At 43.3% G+C, this 19,429-nt stretch overlaps 1 long non-coding RNA gene across 1 annotated transcript in view; it reads left to right on the top strand.

Annotated features, from left to right (window-relative positions):
- Window positions 1-19,429, top strand: part of LOC142490365 (uncharacterized) — a 106,679-nt gene that overhangs the window by 23,008 nt on the left and 64,242 nt on the right. Inside the window, exon 2 of the long non-coding RNA XR_012800039.1 lies at window positions 9,996-10,024. This is a non-coding gene — a long non-coding RNA (uncharacterized LOC142490365). The remainder of the gene's footprint in view (window positions 1-9,995; window positions 10,025-19,429) is intronic.

Genomic DNA, 19,429 nt, shown 5'->3' with positions numbered 1-19,429 from the left:
AACCCTGCTTAGTTTTACAGAGTGCTGTCTATCACCCCCCTTTCTGCCATGTGTGGCCATGTCCCCAAAGAGTCCTCCCGGAGGCTCGCGCATGCGCAGACACGATGGCCAATATAGTGAGCGCGAAGGGGCAGAGATGGCGCTCCGTAGTGCAGGGACTCCCCAAGATCGCGCAGGCGCAGTTAAGCATAGCGGCGGCCATTACAGCTTTGCACAGGCGCAGTAAAGATAGCGCACGTGGTCCCAATGCTAAAGAGGTCCTGAGTGGACTACAATTCCCAGCAGCCTCTGGCGACTGCCCTTTCACCCACATCAAGTGCAGCCAGCCAGCAAATAGAGTTTGCAGCTTCTCCTGTTGGAGAAGAATACAATGTTGCAGAGACCACGCTAGTCATTTGGAGCTGGGAGAAGGAAGGGGGAGGAAGTGTGTAAGGAGCAAGTGGCTTCTTACACTAGGCCAGGTTACCCCCAGGCCCCAGGTAGGCCCCACTCCCCACTAGGTTAGTGGGTAAGTTCAAACGGAAGGCCCCTTAGGTAGGGACCCTGCCCTAAGGTGAGTGCAAGTCTAGTCAGTGACACAGCTGCAGTGCTGTGTGCTCTGACAAGAAGAGACAGTGTGGCTTTGAGTGCAGCCACAGCAGTTAGCTTTGACTGTGTCAGTGAAAGGCCCCTCATTGGAAGAAGGGGGGTTGCTTTCTAAGTATACAGTGTGTGTGATATCACCAGTGCCAGTTGCATGTGGTGAGCTGCCAGAGTCTGGGATCAGACAGAATCTACAGCAAGAGATCTTCTGCATGCAGGGACTAGGGTAGAGGTATATCCCCAGGGCCCAGTTAATCCCCTGAGACACGGTAGAAGAATAACTGTATGTTGTAGGGACTGCCTTAAGACAGGGACTCCTTCAGAATACTCAGAGAGGAAGAAACATGCTGCAGGACAGTGCCTGAATGCCCGTGCAGCCTGAGTGCAGAAAGAGTATCATACTCCATAGCAGAGACTGTGGTAAAGGATCATTCCGGCTGGGGATCCCTCCCCTGTAGAGTCAGCGTGTGTATCCATTCCTGCAGAGAACAGCGCAGTGCAGTGCAGCATGGGGATCACTGCGTTGTTGCTGAGTTCCAAGGATTATCCTGATCAGGAGCAGTTATCAGGGAGGTAGTATAATAAGTGCACTATCGGGCCCCAACACAGGGAAGCGCTATCCCTCACACTCACACTCTCTTTATTGTTGTGGACACTCAAGGGATAAAGCACATCATTATCAAAGGGACTGAGGGTGATGTGATGATGAACATGTGGGTGAGGGGATGGTATGCATTCAGGGTGATGCAATGTTATTCATATGATGTATTGATGATATGCAAAGAGAGTTTCATTGAAGTTATCGTTCATGCTCAGTAAATACTGTTTATTCACATTGTTTGTATTTACTGTATGGTTGTTCTGGTGAGGGCACACTCCCACCACGTTGGGATCCCTCATCAGTGGAGGCGCTTCACTGAGTGTAAGTATATACCCCAGGTTCCCAGTGGCGGAAGCTCAGCCCTCCTGGTTGCCAAACAGGTACAGCACCACACTGATAAGTAGTCAGATACACCTACCCACCTCAATCTCACTTAGGGTGGAGGAAAGAGGGCTACACATGCTATTAATATTACCTTTAGGATTGTTTATTTTATGTGTCTGTGTTTTAGCTAACACTACCTTATCTTGTGATTTACATGGGAAAATCCCAATTTACAAAGGTTTGTACACAAGTGCAAATAGGTAAAATATAACCATAGACAGAATGAAAATATCCCTAAAATTAAGCTTTCTTTCAAATAAAAGTAGCACAGTTTATATTTTCACAGAAGTTTGTCACGTAAACCTGTCCCAATTGAGCCTTCCAGAAACGTTATAGGGTTTGATGTGACAACCACTACTTAATTGTACCTTTATCTTATAATTTAGGTAATGTTTTAATAGCTTTCTATGTACTGTATATTGTATAAATGATCACGGCACATATCATATTATTATTTTAGTTTATTTGTAAAGCACCAACATATTTGTAACGGTAGGGGTAGCCAGTCTTCATAGTAAAGGTGAAGCCTGACTGGTTACCCCTGAAAACCGTGTGTCCCTGGTAGCTTAGAAGTTCCATAAGCTGGGGACACTGTGTATGTTATATAAATATTTCCTGTTGTGTAATAAACGTGGGATCTCGGGAGTGGGAGTTTCAAGGGGGATATTTGGGTAAAAATGCATTTAGGACCTGTGTAGGGTTGTCGGGGAACAAAGTTACCGGTAGTCCCTTAATTCTGCCTGACGAGCCGGTAGGCTCTGCGGGTACGCAAAGTGAATTACACAGAGGGTACAAAGTTCTTCCAAAACCCTGTTTTCGGTCCCAAGTATCCCAGTCCCATTTCCCCCACATGTATTATGTTCCCATCAGTTTATTAGGCATATAAAGTGTATATCTCTCTCTATACAGACAGTCCTGGTAATCTAAATAGAAGCTGAGATGTCTGCATAGAGATCGGGGATCAAAGAGGAGAAGGGAAATCGAGAGGTGTTGAATAATTACTTGGTCTGCCAGACCTGGTGGAGCCTGCCCAGTGGGAGGCAATAGGCTGGCTGGGGGAAGCTGTTGCTCGTAGGTATAGTTCTCATTGGTCAATTCATATTTCCCACTCGCCCGGCTTTTCGAGGCGGCGCAACACACACCCTCCTCTGAGGCAGCCAGACGAATCCCTATTCTGATTGGCTATCAGAGTTGCGATCCAGTCTCTTATTGATCGCCAGCCCCTTCTCCATGTTAGACATAGAACACCAAGGTCTATGTAAGAGGACTGGCCAATCAGAGAACCAGGCAAGCTTGAGGTGAGTCGATGGTGGGCTTTTCAAAGTTGCTTTGTTGTGAATAAAAGAGCAACCAGCATCATTTTTAGCCGGAGAAGCTTACCTAGCTGAGGCCAAGTTCTGAGCGAAGAACGAAGTGGGGAAAGCACTGTGGCTCTCCCAAAAAGAGTACCGTGTGTTCCTGGACGTGAGTCGGACAGGGTAAGCCTGCCCGAAGAAGGTGCCCTGCACCTAGTTGAGGCTAAATATTCAACCGCGAGACCAGTTAAGTGTGTTTGATCTGTATTTTGTGTATCATTTGTATGTCTGCGGGTCTCACCCACATTTAACCTCATTTTATTCCACTACCTTGTTCTGCCCAGTGAATTGATCCTGAATGGTAAAAAATTGTTAAAAGTGCTGGTCTCCTGAGACAATATTCCTCTGGGCGGTACAATTCAGTTGCCGAGAAATGTAAATTACATAAACAGTTACATACCAAATAAGGGGAAATGGTGCAAACAGATACGAACAGTAATGAGGTCCCTGCTCGTGAGAGCTTACAATATAGAGGTTCACTATAATGATGCAGATTGCTTAAATATAGGCCTGAAAGAAGTAAGGCAATTTTTACAAAGGATGGGCAGATGCGCCAGCCCCCACATGCCACATAGATCGGACTTGAACCAAAACATGAATTGTATCTATGGGCCAAAATCCGAGGCAGTAACAAGCCAAAAGCTTGTTTCTGCATTGGATTCCAGTTATCCTCTCCTGGCCATCCAAAATTGACCCCCATATTTTATTCACATTTTCCCCCACAGGTCCCTACCGCCTCCATGACAGCTGTAGTGTCTCTAGGGGTTAAATGCAGACCAGAAGCTCCATGTCTCATGCTGGCCCCAACCCCTATGATACCAGGGATTGCACAGAAATATAGAAAATTCACCTAGCACATATAGATGCATTTTACGGAACCACAACTCTCTCTAATAGCGTGTCTGAGATCAGGTGCATTGTAAGGAACCCCAGCCCTCTCTAATAGCGTGGCTGAGATCAGATGCATTGTAAGGAACCCCAGCCTTCTCTAATAGCGCGTCTGAGATCAGGTGCATTGTAAGGAACTTCAACCCTCTCTATTAGCATGTCTGAGATCAGGTACATTGTAAGGAACCCTAACCCTCTCAAATAGCACGTTTGAGATCAGGTGCATTGTAGGGAACCCCAACTCTCTCTAATAGCGTATCTGAGATCAGGTGCATTGTAAGAAACTCCAACCCTCTCTAATAACGTGTCTGAGATCAGGTGCATTGTGTTACGCCGGTGCTGCCCGCAGACCCGACCCATCCCCTGAGCTGAAGGGGGAAGTGCTAATACACGCACCCGCAGCAAAGGGAGCGTGTCCGGAGTGTGGTATACATTTTTGCCAGGCCAGGTGTAGTAAGGTAGACAATACTTGCCGGTACCGGTTGTAAAGATAGAGTGAAGAATGCCTTGCCGAGGTCAGGGAGTGGAGAGCGGAGATAGGTCGAAGTCCAGGCCGTGTTCAAGGGGTTACCAGAGTGAGCGTTGTCCAAGGAGTGCCGAGATCGAGAGCCAGAGGGGGTAGTCGTACAAGCCGCGTCAGAACCCGTGAAATACTGAGAGAATCCAGAAGTACATCCATACAGAGACTATGTCGAGCAAAGACTGAGAGCAGAGAGGAGCTAGATAAAGCAGAAAGGTCCAATTAGGAACGGAGGCGGGACAGGAAGAGCTACAGGGAGACACTGCAGATTGGTGCAGGCATAACAGGCCAGGTGAGTCTTGTTGGTAACCTGAGTATGCTCGTGTGGTGTGCGGGGGCGGAGCCTGAGGTCCAGGGACAGGAAGAAGAGTGTGCAGAATGAGCGCGCTCCGTAACCCGTGTACGCGCATGGACCAAGCCAGTGGATAGTGCAGGTGTGCGCGCCCGGCGCTGAGCAGAGGAATCACCAAGGGGAGTGATCCCGCGACCGCGGCAGGGGCGGGGAGCCGCAGAGATCGGTAAGGCAGGATTGTTTTGTGTGTCCAGGGACTCCCTGAGGGGAGAGAGTGCTCTGTGTGTGGAGCGCGGAGGACGCCGATTCCTGACACATTGTAAGGAACTCCATTCCTCTCAATAGCGTGTCTGAGATCAGGTGCATTGTAAGGAACCTCAACCCTCTCTAATAGCGTGTCTGAGATCAGGTGCACTTTAAGGAACCCCAACCCTCTCTAATAGCGCATCTGACATCAGATGCATTGTAAATTCATCTGCATTTGATTCTATTTTCAAATGACCTTGGAACCTTGGCTGACATTACTAGTGATGTACAATGTAATGTTGAGAGAACTTTTAAAAGTAGATATATTTTTGACTGTTTAGGTAGCACTGAACTGTAAAATGAAAATAAGTCAGGAGTATACAGTCCAGAATAAGGTCAGTCAGACGTTAATGTCTCAACTTTATAAGATGACTGTAGCTAAAGATGGAGAAAGTAAAAAAAGGGGAAGTGTGAAAAGCTTATTCTGTTTCGGAGAGTAGTTTTATTGTACCAGTTGTGATCCTTGAACAGCTTATAGCCATTAAGAATAAAAGTGTTTGAGTTGTTAGAAGATAGCTAGGCATCACAGAGCCAGAACAAAGAGTAGCAAAATAAATTTTACAGCAAATCCTGGCACTCAACCTTATAGTAGTTTTTTAAAAAAAAAAACTGATAAACCAATCTTCCTTATACAGGGTACAATAAGCTAAAGAGAATGTCTACATCTCACCAAATTAGAGGGGACTGGGAGGGGCAGAGGGGGGGAGAGGAGGGGGGAAGGAAGGGATAGTGGGGGAGGAAGAGAGGAGGGGGGAGCAGGAGGAAGGTGAGTGCTTTGAGAAGGAAGAATGAGAGAGAGAGAGAGAAAGAGAGAGAGAGATAAATACATGGGGGGAGGTAGAGGATGGAGGGGGAAGAGTGTAAGATGGAGAGAGGGGGGAGAGGAAATAGAGGGGGTTGAGAGTGAGGATGTGAGATAAGGGGGCACTCGCAGGGCTGCCGACATGGGGTGCCGCAGTGAAAACTCTAGACTTGGGCAGGTCCTGAGAAGGTCACCGGAGCAGAAATTAAAGCGGTTCAGCAGCGGTGACCTCATGAATCCAAATGAACAAAATAAGTGTGTTTGATGGCTCTGTACTCCCTTAACCCAATATATAATATAACATATAACGTTTGAGCGTAAATGCCGTCATTTTTAAAATCACTTTACATTTAAGTAACACGCATAATCAGCTCATTTGTATGTTCACACTTATGTTTTTTATATCTGACGTTTAAACATTACAGGGTTTGTGATGTTCTAGAACATGTAACCAGGGCCGCTGACAGCTTTCCCGGGGCCCAGGACTAGCTCCCTGAGAGACTTACCTTCAGAAGGGTTGCTGGTAGCTATGTGGGGCTATCGAAATGGTGGCTTAAATGTCCCATGTCACATGGGTCAATCGCAAGCGATGATGTAATCCCTTGCGGCTTCCAATTGGCATGTGTGACATGGGCATTTAAACCTGCGTAAGTATCTCAGGAAGCATGGGGTCCCGGGAGCTGAAATGAACACAGTAAGGGGTAAGTATCTCAGGAAGCATTGGGTCCCCGGAGCTGAAATTAACACAGTAAGGGGTAAGTATCTCTGGAAGCATTGGGTTTCTGGAACTGAAATTTACCCGGTTCAGCTCCGGAGACCCCGTGCTTCAAATATTATTATTTTTTTTTTAAACATGTTCAGTTGCTTTTAATCCTCACCATGGTGTCCTACAGTGTTTGCAAAGCTCCCTTTACTGTAGGTACATCTCTGTATTGTGAAGCTGGTAGTGCAACCAGACATATATTATGTTGGATAAATAAAGGGGCAAGAAATCTATATTGTACAGTATACAGCAAAGACAATAAAAATGCAATATTATTGCCAATAAATATGCCTTATTTTTAGCGGAAAAGTCACGAACTTGTTCCTACTTAAAATAATGTTTTATCGACCTTCAAGATAAATGATGCAATTTTTCACATTTTGATCCGAGTCCTCAAAATCCTATAACTGGCGGTATGGTAGTCCCACCAAAAGGTACTGCAAATTTGTATCGCCTCTGCCACCAACATTGGTTGGCAACATGTTAGTTGGTAAAACGAGAGAGAAGAGAGAGAGAGGAGAGAGAGAGAGAGAGAGAGAGAGAGAGAGAGAGAGAGAGAGAGAGAGAGAGAGAGAGAGAGAGAGAGAGAGAGAGAGAGTATATATATATATATATATATATATATATATATATATATATATATATATATATATATATATATATATATATATACACTGTATATGAAGTTCAGGTTATCAGGTTGCTAAAGAGTTTCACTTTTACTGGTTAAAGAATTGTTCTCCTAGACAAATATTTATATATATATATATATATATATATATATATATAGAGAGAGAGAGAGAGAGAGAGAGAGAGAGAGAGAGAGAGAGAGAGAGAGAGAAAACAAAATGAGCAAATGGACAGCTGCTTTAACCCATTGTGTGGTGAAAGCTCTGTAGCACCCGAACGGGTATAGGACAATTTGCTACAGCCGTTTTGCCGCTGCCATTTTGACGTGGCCGGTGCACTGCTGGATAGTTGGCCATCTGGACAGTTTGCCATCGCAGATGACCAGGGAGGCTGGGCGCATCTGCATCTTTTTGCTGCCACGCCACATGGTGGTGCCTGGGTTGTAGGGGAAACCAATGGTAATGGTGGGTGCTCTAGGACATTTGGTCTGCCATTTTGCCATCACCAAATATCTGCCGTCATCTAGCTATAGTCACCTCACCACACGGACCTCTAGCCGCCGGCTGCTTTTCCACCAAGTTAAGTCCGTAGCCTTACCCTAAAAACCCTTATGTTAAGCCCTAATACTAACCCCTTAACCTAAACACTTTACCCTAATCCCCTACCATAAAAAGCTTTACTCCTTTACCCTAATTCCCTTCACCCTAATACCCCTTGCACTAATCCCCTACCCTAAAAAGCTTCACCCCTTACCCTAATCAACCAATCCTTACCCCCCTGCCCTAACCACTAAATGAACCCTTAAATTAAATTACCTTGACGAAGCGGGCGGCAGCTGTGTCTAGCGGCGGGGTGGCTGCGGCAGAGTGTCCCACTGTGGCTGGAAGTTGGCGGAAACCTGATCATGGCAAGATGGCCACGGCCAAATGTCCGATTCCGATGCATGGGGAGCCAATGCTGCCTCATCTGAGCTAGGGGTGAAGCAGGGAGAGCCCTTGAAGAAATTCTAACCCCTAATATTCTGACTTCTACCCTTATAAATTCCTTGCAGAAATTCTTACCCTTAACCGCTAACTCTAACATTAATATTCCGGCAATTAAATGACTGCGGTGAATTGTCCCATGGTGGCGGAAAAGCAGCCATGGAGAATTGTCCGTATTCCGCCTCAGACCTTCCGGTTTAATGTTATTGCTAGTGTAGTGATTGCAGAACTTTGACCACCCCACCAACACCGGGAATGTTGATCTCACTGAGAGCCGAAGTCACCGTTCATCCTTGATATGAGCAAAAAGTTGATAGCTGGGCAATGTCATAAGGTAACCAAGGGGACATTCGATATGACTTTGCCACAAGGGTATGGGGGCACTGAAAGGGTTAACATTGTGTTTCTAACAGTCATACTGTATCCAGAATCAAGTGTAGCGGGGTACCCCCTGGCTACAAAATCTACCCTATGGGCTGGCAGTAAACCCTAGTGTTCACAGGTTTGCCAGTAGTTATCATGGGGCTTTCCCCCTTCATCCTTTGGTGCTGCACTTGAGTGACAGCAGGGGGTGGCATATCCTGTTGTGGCTGGGCCAACGGGATGCCCGCCCTCTGGCTGTACTTAAGGGCAGAACCACGCTAAAGTTGGTTGTTGTCCTTCCCCATGAGGAAGGCAGGTCACGACTGGGAGCCTGAGATTGGGGCCTTCCCATGTGCTCTTCCCTCCGTGGAGGAGTAGAGTGTCTATACCTTTGCCTCCGCAAGGGAGGTGGGGAAGAGTTAGGACGGCTGCAGGTGCCCTAGGCCCATAGTGACTGTCCAGGGACTATCTCTGGTGATACCTGAGAGAAGAAACTGTGATCCGGCAGGTGACTGCTGAGTATCTGTATTGCTGCACTAAGAGTAGTAATAAACCCGTTCCTGTATTGCAATATACCTCCTGCCATGTGTGTGATCTAATTGGGGGGAAGAGTTACAGTTCTACCATGGGAGATCGCCTCCATATCCCTGGAGCCTACAGCAGATGGAGGCGCTGCACTGCTAAGTATTACGTGGGGTATGGATCCCAGAAGCCTTTTCCTGAGTCCCAAAGTTACCGCGGACGACTCGTCCCTCCTGTTGCCAGCAGGTATTCACCACACACCCTGTAATGGCCCTGATCTGCGATTGGGGGGGGGGGGGGGGAGGGGAGAGCACTGTTACACAAGTATTAGTACTGCACCTGTAATACTTCTAATTAAATATATTGTTCACAGTCAAAACATTTGAAAGATTTTCATTACAATGGCAAAATCCAGCAGGATTACTGCATTTGCCACATTATGGCAGGATCTCTGGACAAATACAGTGTTTGAAATTTGGGACAACACATTAGCATATATATTAAAGGTTACTAAAACATAAACAATAAAAGAACATTGGCACTTGCTATTAGGTGACGTGACTTCATGGAAACTTGAAAAACAAAATAAAACTCAGAGATTGCCTGACTGCTAATTAAATCAATTCAGCCAATGTATCATGTTAAAATGTATTTAGAAATTTCCTCCATATCAAGATAACCTTATAGAATATATTTCAAGATTATGAATAATATTTAACCATAGGCTTAATTTGACACAGTAAAGGGGTAAGACAGAGAAATATTTCCAAAAAGGAAACTTGTTTATTGATACATATGCCAAAACAATATACTATAAGTAGAAAATAGGAAAACATTCAAATATATAGTCCTTTTCAAGCAAAAAGTGTAAGTACATAATTACTTATAAGAATGCTTTTTACAGATAACATATGTAACACCTCTTTCTCCGGGTCAATAAAAGTGTCACATAAAAGTGAATTCATTCAGTACAAGTGGTGATCAGTGTCTCTATCTTTTCTCAGGGTGCTGGCATCCGTGCACGGCTGGTATGGTAAGCAACTGCTGATAAAATATGGATGCCAGGAACTTGTCACATACACTGGCGACACACTTTATTCGAGCTCGGCTAGTCCCACAAATTCGGGTATACCCGGGTGTATTGAGGTTTGTGACTGTTTTCTGCCCGAGTGCATTGAGGTATTTTCCAAGCAGGGATTAAAGCATTTTATTCCCGCTGGCTGCAATACTGCACAGTATATATATATATACTGCATTACAATTCATGAATTTATGCCATCTGGTAGACACGCGAAGCATTGCAGCCTATTAAATCCTAATCATTATCATTTAACAGATCAGCCGCCCGTCAGCCAGGCATGAACCCAGGCTGGGAAGGCAAACGCAACGGGGCTTGTCAGAGGTGAGGAGCGGCGCATTCCAGGTATCTGCCAGGTACATACTGGGTATTTGCTCGAATAAAGTGTGTCGGTGCAGTACAATGTTTTCTTTATTTACTGTGAACATCAAACATATCTCATCCTTGGGTGCACATGCAGCATCCCCAAAGAGGCACATTGCTTGTCACCTTGTTGTCACGTATATGGCAATCCCTTGCCTTGCAGACAGTCTTTTCTCCATCCCACGGGACCCATGGGCAGGGTGCCCTCCTGCTGGGCGATCCAAACCCCATCACCCTGTGTAAGGCCCTTCACATCCCACCCTATGGATTCAGGGGTGCCTGTGGACCTATTCATCTAGCAGCTCCAGGGTGACACTCCAAGGCCCATACTCACAGAGCCTCTTATGGAGTACCTTGCAAATCCCATCTTGTGGGTAGGACAATCCTTAGGACCATATAGGGGGGGGGGGCTATTTTCTAGAAGTGACACTTTCCCTAACTGTAAAATAATAATGGTGACCGTACTGCTGACATACACAGTTTCACATTGAAACAGAACACACACTATGTTCAGTGAGATCCCCCATCTTTGTCTCCTCCTGGGATCTGAACATATAATGTTCTACCCCATACCTAGTAATGCCATCAGTAATCACCATGCCTATTAGGGGAGTGGTTTGGATTCTACTTCGTACCCTATACCCAGTGACAGCCTAGACACCTTCTAGAAGGTTGGCGTGGCTAGGATTCTGCCTAGTCACTCTACACCAGTCCATGATAAAGGGCCATTTTATATAGCTACCTTTATAGTCCTCTAGGGTGCCAAACGCTTTAAGTAAAAGTTGAAATCACAAAGGGGGTTACACATATATGACAACTAGGAATGAAATTGAGCTAACATGCACATTACTGTTGCACTAGAGCTTATTATAATTTAAGTTATGTAGTTAATGTTATGTTAAATGTGATTGTACTGTTGAATATAAAAATGATAAAGGGTATATGGATCTTTTTTAAATGAGAATAAGATATTTTAATTAGATAAAGCTAGTTACAATTCATTTAAAACGAGAGGTAACTCTCAATGTATTACTTGCTGATAAAACATTTTATAAATAAATACATTCAGACAACTGAAGGCCGTTAGCTGCATACACAAATGTGTTAATGTATAACTCCTAATAAATGGACATTTGAAAACTTTTTTGTTTAGATATGTAACTGAACTACGTATCAAAAACAACAATAAAAAATAAGTGTAATAAATTGGGCTATGCCCATACATGTGCAGAAACACACTGTAACTACTGCAATAAAGAGTGAAATATAGATGCACAGTAATTACAGAGTTTGCGTGATTATATAAGCAGTAATTCCTTTTAATATTTGATCAAATGTAAGCTTTGAAATGTTTAGGATCTGTAGCTGTTGGAGTTTTTTTTTATTATACTCATTTATAGTATGTTTGACAAGCTTATGTGAGCAAACCTCTTCACAATGAAAAATAATGAGTAGCAAAGGGAGTGCTATTTCAAGGTAACACGGCTTCTGACTCTCTCTCTCTCTCTTATAATAATAACTCTTTGCAATCACCAAGGTAGTCAGGACCGTGTATATTTGACCCCTTAACACTGTTTGGAGCCTTCTTACATTAACCCAACCTGTAAAATCATGGAGGCAACTTCTCCCCTGTTTTACTGTATTCTTATGTGTCCCTTGGAGTTGAAGAGATATCCCTAGGTATTATCCCCCCATAAGCCCAGGTCAAGCAGGTCTTCCTATGACACTTTACCACAGATTATAAAGATAATTGTTTTAATGTCATTTATAAGAAACTAATGTTAATATGACCTCAAACATGGGTCAATCTAGCTTCCTATAAACTCACTATCTCAGTCATACAGACAATTATATAGTACAAAGTTTATGCAGTGTTTTGTGGTTTTTAAAAATGTGTGAGACATTTCTACACCTGAATACAGTAGAGCAAAGGTGGTTTGGAGTGCATCAATTATCCAGATGTAGAGTCTAAAATGTAAAGCTTGCATGGAACATTTTTACTAATAAATTAAGGCTAAAATATAATTTAAGTAGAAAATGATAAGAAAACAAAGCACCACTTGCACCAGATTGAGAGAGCACTACACAGCTTTCTTCAATATTAAATATAATTTAAATAATCGGTATTGCAAACTGTTTAAGGTGAGTGAAAAAATGTTATGTCATTTCTTGTAGTACAGTAGGTCTTCTGTAGCACAGATGCCTTCTTCTTTTGTTTTTGTGTGACTGGGAAGCGAACACACAAATTGTACTGATCAGGCATTTTACATTACCAGTGCTTTTAATAAAACTCCTGACCCGTAAGTTGTCATCAAGTTGTTAATCGTAGGTGTTTAGGAAAGGATTTGGGCCATGAATACTGTGGTGAGACTGTATGGCATCTTATGGTATTCATTTGATAGTGCTACACCATGAGGAACCTAACGACCCTATCTAGTATTGGGGGGCTCAAGTTCAGACCTTGGTGCTGCCAACTGGTAACATATTTAGGGCATTATGTTCCTAAGAAAGTTATCTTAGTAACAATTAAGTACAGTATGTGTTAATTAGAAAAATATTGAATATGTATCCTGTTGATAGAACTGGATGACTGAACTAGACATTCCTGACTTATCAAATATGTCCCTTAATGTTACAAATTCAAGAAGAATCAAGTTTAAGGAGTAATACACATACTGTATACAGTGTAGCCCTATTTCCCCCACCCCTAAGTGAGATCTGGGGGTAGGATGTAATTATGCTACTGGTGCTGCCATTTACCTGCTAGCTCACAGGAGCCTAAGCCTCTGCCATGGAGAGCCGGGGGTATATACTTACTATGGTGTAGTGCCTCCACCTGAGAGGGATCCCAGCAGAGCAGAAGCAGCCCCTCACAGGACACAATCACACAATGTACACATAGCTTTGTAAAAATAGAAAGGTCTTTACTGAACATAGAGATAACAGGTAATCCTGAACACTAGACTCTATAATGAATAGAGATACAACTGCCCCACGCCTCGCAGAGCAGAGCCTTCACCCCACACCATGTACCCAAAGTCCCCAAAAGTCCCATAACCCTTAGGCGTGATCAGCACCGTACTAGTTAAGGACATAGTTGGTGCACTTGGTGTATAACGGTACCTGCCGGTGTGTCCACACCCGGGCTCGCTGACGTGGAGATAAGTGGATCCTCTGATCCCGCGACGATTCCGCCTCCGCGCGGGATGATGTCATGTAGGATGTTCCCACCGTGGAGACCGTCTCTGTAACTGGACAAGGTGTGGTCATAGACCACAAGCTTCAGGGCTGCGCAGCGTTCTGGCTGTGTCCCATAACTAACAAACAACTAAAGGGGCAGGGTCAAATTGGGTTGGCCTACCTAAGTGCCTGTCCCTGTAGCAACCACACACTTGATCTGTAAGTAGGGCCTAGCTGAGGCCTAGGGGAGATCTCTGGCCTAGTGCAGAGGCTACTTGCCTCCCTGCACATTTACACCCTCCCCTGTCTGAGTCCCAGCTCCTACTGACACTCGTGCTCCATTGTCAGCTTCCTGACTCTTGCGCGCAACAATGTATCCCTTTGCAGCAGGAGAATCTGTAAGCCCTATTGGCTGTAATGCAGCAGGTGATATGGGTGAAAGGGCAGTCCCCAGTGGCTTCTGGGAAATGTAGTTCCTTTAGGGTTTCTACTCTATTGGCGCCGCGTGCGCTATCTTTACCGCGCATGCGCGATGCTGTAATAGCTGCCGCTAGCACTATCTGCGCCTGTGCAATCTGTAATGGCCGCTGGGACTCCACACACTGACTGCGAATGCGCAAACCTTGCGCCAACCCCAACATGCCCGCCGAACACCTTCTGCGCACGCGCGACACTCCGCGAATGCGCAATCACTTTAAACATGGTGGCGCCCTGCAAAGGGACCCACCGGCCAGCCCGTCACCACCCGCAAGCACCCCTACTGTAAGGGAGGGGGAAAGGGGGATCTGGGGAGCCAGAGGGGACCTGTCTACAACAGTATGCAATGTGAGTGTTCCCCGCCCTAACGTGTCCTGTCTTGCACAATATAAAATAAATAAATTGTTAAAAAATATGTTATCTGGTTAGATACACCACTTGGCTAATACACCTATAGGCCTTCTTACAAGGGGGTTAGGTATGTTGGGTGTGGGTGGGGGCATTAGGGTTGGGTGTGGGGGGAACAGTGTGGGTTAATTCCTTAAATGTCATAGGGGTTATTAAGGCACTGCCATGAGAAATATAATAAGGTCATTGTAGACCTCGGTGGCCGGCCGGCCAGCCAGCCATGGGTTGGCCACTTGGGCTACTAAGGGGTTATGTATTATTATATGCTGAAATGTTTATACAGTATAATACTTTATTTCACCAGTGTACAGTAGGTTGACATTAGTCATTTTGGATATGTATATTGTGGCCTTGATATACAGTATACTGTATGTGAAAATAGTCATAACGCTAGCCCTGGGCAGGAGATCAAATTCTATGGTACATTTTTAGCAATAGCCCAATATCACGGGGAATCAGAGTTTAGTGAAGAGCTTGTGAATAAGGAATTTTGCGTTACTCAATTACATTATCATTTGCATGCACCATATTCAAGTTATTGATGGCATATTGACATAGTAAGTGTCGATGTTGCCAATTTGTTTTTGTTTTTTAATATTGACGTTTAGTGAATCTAGCCCTTTGACGGTTGCCTCTCACTTCGGAGGCCAGTACCTCAACAATAAGACCACTCCTCTTGCCAGTTTCTCCAATTTGACACGTTTATTTGAAGAGGCAGGAATAAAAAGAATCTGATTGTTGCTTCTTTAATCTTGCAACAAAAGCCTGTCATGCTGCTCCAGTGTTTGAAAGAAAACCACAGCGGAACTGCTAAAGATGTACTTTGCTTCTTCAAAATCCTCATCTGTAAAATCGGTGGGCCTTTCATGTTCTTTGAGAGGTTGCAGGCACAGCAAACAGTGAGCACATTTCAAATTGTCAGCACATGGGGATTTCAGATAAGTTACTTTTTTTCTAGATAGAAATCAGCACATTATAAATGTTTGTAGTCTGTGCTGTTAACAAAGCTAGTGACTTGGGACCTTGAGATAAGGTTTGAGAGGCAGCCTTTCAGATCGGGGTGATTGTTGGGAATTTACAGCGGCAGTATAATATTGCAGAAATGGTAGGCAATTAATTGTATCCACTTTTTTCCCATTTGTCATTAAAATGATGGGAGTAGTTTTGTGGCCATGCGATTCTTTAACCTAGGCTTTACTTTAAGAGCTGCGTAACAAATATTTGACTCTGTTTACAGTGAGTTTTTCCTTTTCTTTTAAAGGTACAAATCAGAGAGGACAACAGAAGGTGCAGATCATTTCAAAACGAATTATAACATAAAAAACAGTCAAATGTGCACTCACATGTTGCACAGAGAACATGCGCAATGGAATGGAAATGAGGGAGAGACGTGAACCCCGATGTTGGCGCCGCAATCCGGACCTCTGCTGCCTCCCCATGCCTGCCAGTGAGGACTGTGCAGCTTGCCTCGGTGTTTTCCGCAGGCTTAGGGCTTCTGGTTATGTTACCAGAAGTGGTGCTCTCAATTCTCCTTCCCTCCTGCAGCAAATACTGTATGTTGCAGTGCTCCGATTCGTACAATGCTCAAAACTCGATGCATTTCGCCTGGTGCATATTTTACTGTTTTTATCTGTTATAAGTCTGTTTGAAACGATCTGCACCCCCTCTATCTCTCTGAGGATCATCTGACCCAAGCACTAGGCTATAGGACCACCTGTATACACCAAAAGACAAAAGTACCCAATGCTACTGTACATCCAATATGACAAAAAATATATAGTTAAATACTTGAAATGTTTGTATTCTCATAAGTAAGGGTAATTTAGTTAAACCCTTTGGCCAAAGCATTATAAGCCTGCAGCCATATCACGGCATGACCAATATGCAGGTCCCAACCCTGCCAGTGAATATATTCTCGTTTACCTCTTAGTGGAGGGAGAAATATCTCAATAGACAGTCCTGCACAGGTACAGTATATGAAAAAACCTGCTAAAGAGTGTTTTTGTGCGTGTTTATTGGACCACCCGCAAGGGGTTAGTGACCTTTCCAGTCCCGAAGTTTTCAAGCTCTCTTCAGAGAGAATATGTGTCTCTGAAAATGCCTGATTTTGTTTGGGAAATGTGAGTGCAATCCCCTCCCGTGATTTGCATAATATATCCCCACCAGGACATATTTACACTATACATGTTATTTTGCCTTTCCTATACGTGAATCTGTGGTTCCCTTCTGTTGAAGAATCCACCGAGTACAGGTGAGACATCTGCAACCTGCTTATCTCACACTTTCCTATGTTCTATATCTAACCCCTACTTGGCAATAGTGGTCAGAGTGACACATTTTAGATGGTCTGTTCATAGAGCCACTAGTTCACCATGTAAGTGACAATGTTGAACTTATATTAACTGTGGATATGTTTATCCTTTCATTTTTGTGTTTAGATTAAACATCTCTGTGTGGTAGATTAAAATGCTGCTGTAAATGCATCATAAGACGAATTTGGCAGCTTTCATTAAAATAAGCAGAGAGGCATATTTGCCATCACTAATGATGCTGCTCTCATTACACTATACGTCTCATATGACAGAATGGCAATAATATGTCAACAACTACTGTATAATCTCTAAATAATAAGTAAAACATTCTGAACGCAAAAACATGTAAGCTGTCAGAAAGGCAAATCCGCTGTTTTAATAAATCTAATTGTCATATGAGAGGTTGACTGAATGAGTGAAAAAAGGAAGGGTGTTAGGTTTTATGAACAACATCTGTGGGCCAAATTTGCTAAAGAGGAAACACAATTCACCCTATTTATTATTGTAATAAATTATATTTATTATTGTAAAGTGGTAAATTGAATTGATGGCTCTATTTGTGAAGTTAAAAATGGCAGGGTTAGGTGTGGTCTGCCACTTAGGAGCTTTCTAAAGAAAAACAAAAAACCCTTGGTTTGTTAAACTGCGATAGTGCTGATCGTGTCACTGAATCTCCCATTGACATCAGTTGGAGTTTCTGTGCCCTAATTAGCACCATCACAGTTTAATGAATATCCCCCTTAGGGAAGATTCACAAAGCTCTATTAAATCAGGGTAAGTAGGTAATGGATGTTATTTTCTCTGAGTTTCACGCGTATCCACAAAGCTAATGATATGCAAAAATAGCGCCTGTAACCTAAATACAAATCATAGCGATATATATGCAGTAGCGGGTACCTTAATAGCACTGAGACACGATAACGAATACAATGCACAAGCGCTTTGGGAAAAATCTAATTTGCGTTTTAATTAATGCCCATGCATTTGACCCATGCAATACATGTGCGTTACCTAAATGCAATGCCACTGGACACGTTCACATTAATACACAATACATTGGGAAGGTTTTAAGCTATATTAACCTGACCCTTCAGGTGTGATCACGGCTCAGGAGGCTTCCACCTCTACTGCTGCTCGAATAATATTACATTTACGGATCCAGAATATAAGGACTAGAAAGTGTTCTACAATTCACTTTATAGGCTGCTATACCGTTTGTTGAATCAATTATTCTTAAGGGAAGTCACATACACATACGTTTCATGTTATAAACTATATTCACTAGGTTGTAATGTAGTTTTATAGTATTTATATTTTTACATCCAAGATTTTTTTCACATATAAACACATTTTTGCAAATACATTTTAGTAGATTAAAAGTATCTTTTCACAATTTTTCGAAATTGTTTTGTAATATATACGCAGTTTATTCAACTGCATTTTTTTTGTACAATCAGCACTGGGTATTTTGCTTTTATTAATTAAATGTTACTTCCCTTTTCAAATATACAGTACCATGAGAAATACTTCCCCAAATGAGCCTTATGTGCTTTGAGTCATTGTTATTTTAGAAAAATATAGTTTTGCAGAACTAGCAATAATATAAGATGAATATAAGGAAGGTTGCTGTTTAGTAATGCATTTTGAAATGTACGGACTCCATGTTTATTAATAATATTTAAGCAGCATTTCCACTAGCACCCCACATGTTTCTCCAAACCCGGTGCTTCCCCAGAGAAGTATTGCAGTAAGCAATCTCCCTCCTCCTCTCCATTTACACATGAGCTAGTTAGTAAGGGCGATATTATTGATTACAATTTTTCATTGGCTCACTGCCAGCTTCTAGTCATTACCATTTGTTTTATCCCAAGATATATAATGTTCAAGTCCAGATCCCCTAAATAAGCAGCTCAGACAAAAGAGGATCAATACAGTTCTGCACTGTACAACCTTTTAAAACAAGGGGACAAAAAGTCAAGTAGCATGTTTGGTCTACAGTTATAATGGGTCAATTATGGCTGTAGCCCATAGAAACTTCTGGGGAGTTTTAGCAAATTGGTGGGCAATAAGATGTAATAAATACCATGGGTATCCCTTGATACTTAGGAATAAGCAGGAGAGTAACCTAAAAGACAAGAGTCCCGGGCCCTTATAGGCCTAGAGCCTGCAACACAGGTCAGCCAGCCACTGTTCACTGTGGAGCCCTTCCTAACTACAAGTCTGTGCCCATCCTGCTGAGAACTCTGGAATCCTGATGGCAAGTGAAGTTGATGGTTAATGCTGAAGCTCAATAAAAAGGGATTGTTCTGCTTTAATATAAAAAAAACCAGACAGATTTGTTACAAAAGAGACTTCCTCACACTAACACAGTTAATCTTGAACACTGAAAAGTAGCAGCACCAACTCAATGACACTCTAATCTGGGTACATATGGATTGCTGATACATTATGCCTAAACGGTTGATTTACATCATCCATACAGTAGAAGAAGAGATATATACTACTTTAATCAAGACACAGGCAGCCAGTGTAAACACCAGCCTGTAATATGCTCTCAAAAAATAGACTTGGAATTTATTTTATAAATAACTAAAACCCCAGGACTCGCAGAGCCTGTGTC

This window comes from Ascaphus truei, chromosome 3, assembly GCF_040206685.1.
Source record: "Ascaphus truei isolate aAscTru1 chromosome 3, aAscTru1.hap1, whole genome shotgun sequence".
NCBI lineage: Eukaryota > Metazoa > Chordata > Amphibia > Anura > Ascaphidae > Ascaphus > Ascaphus truei.
Note: the sequence above shows the minus strand (reverse complement) of the source record. Positions and strands in the feature narration are given on the sequence as shown.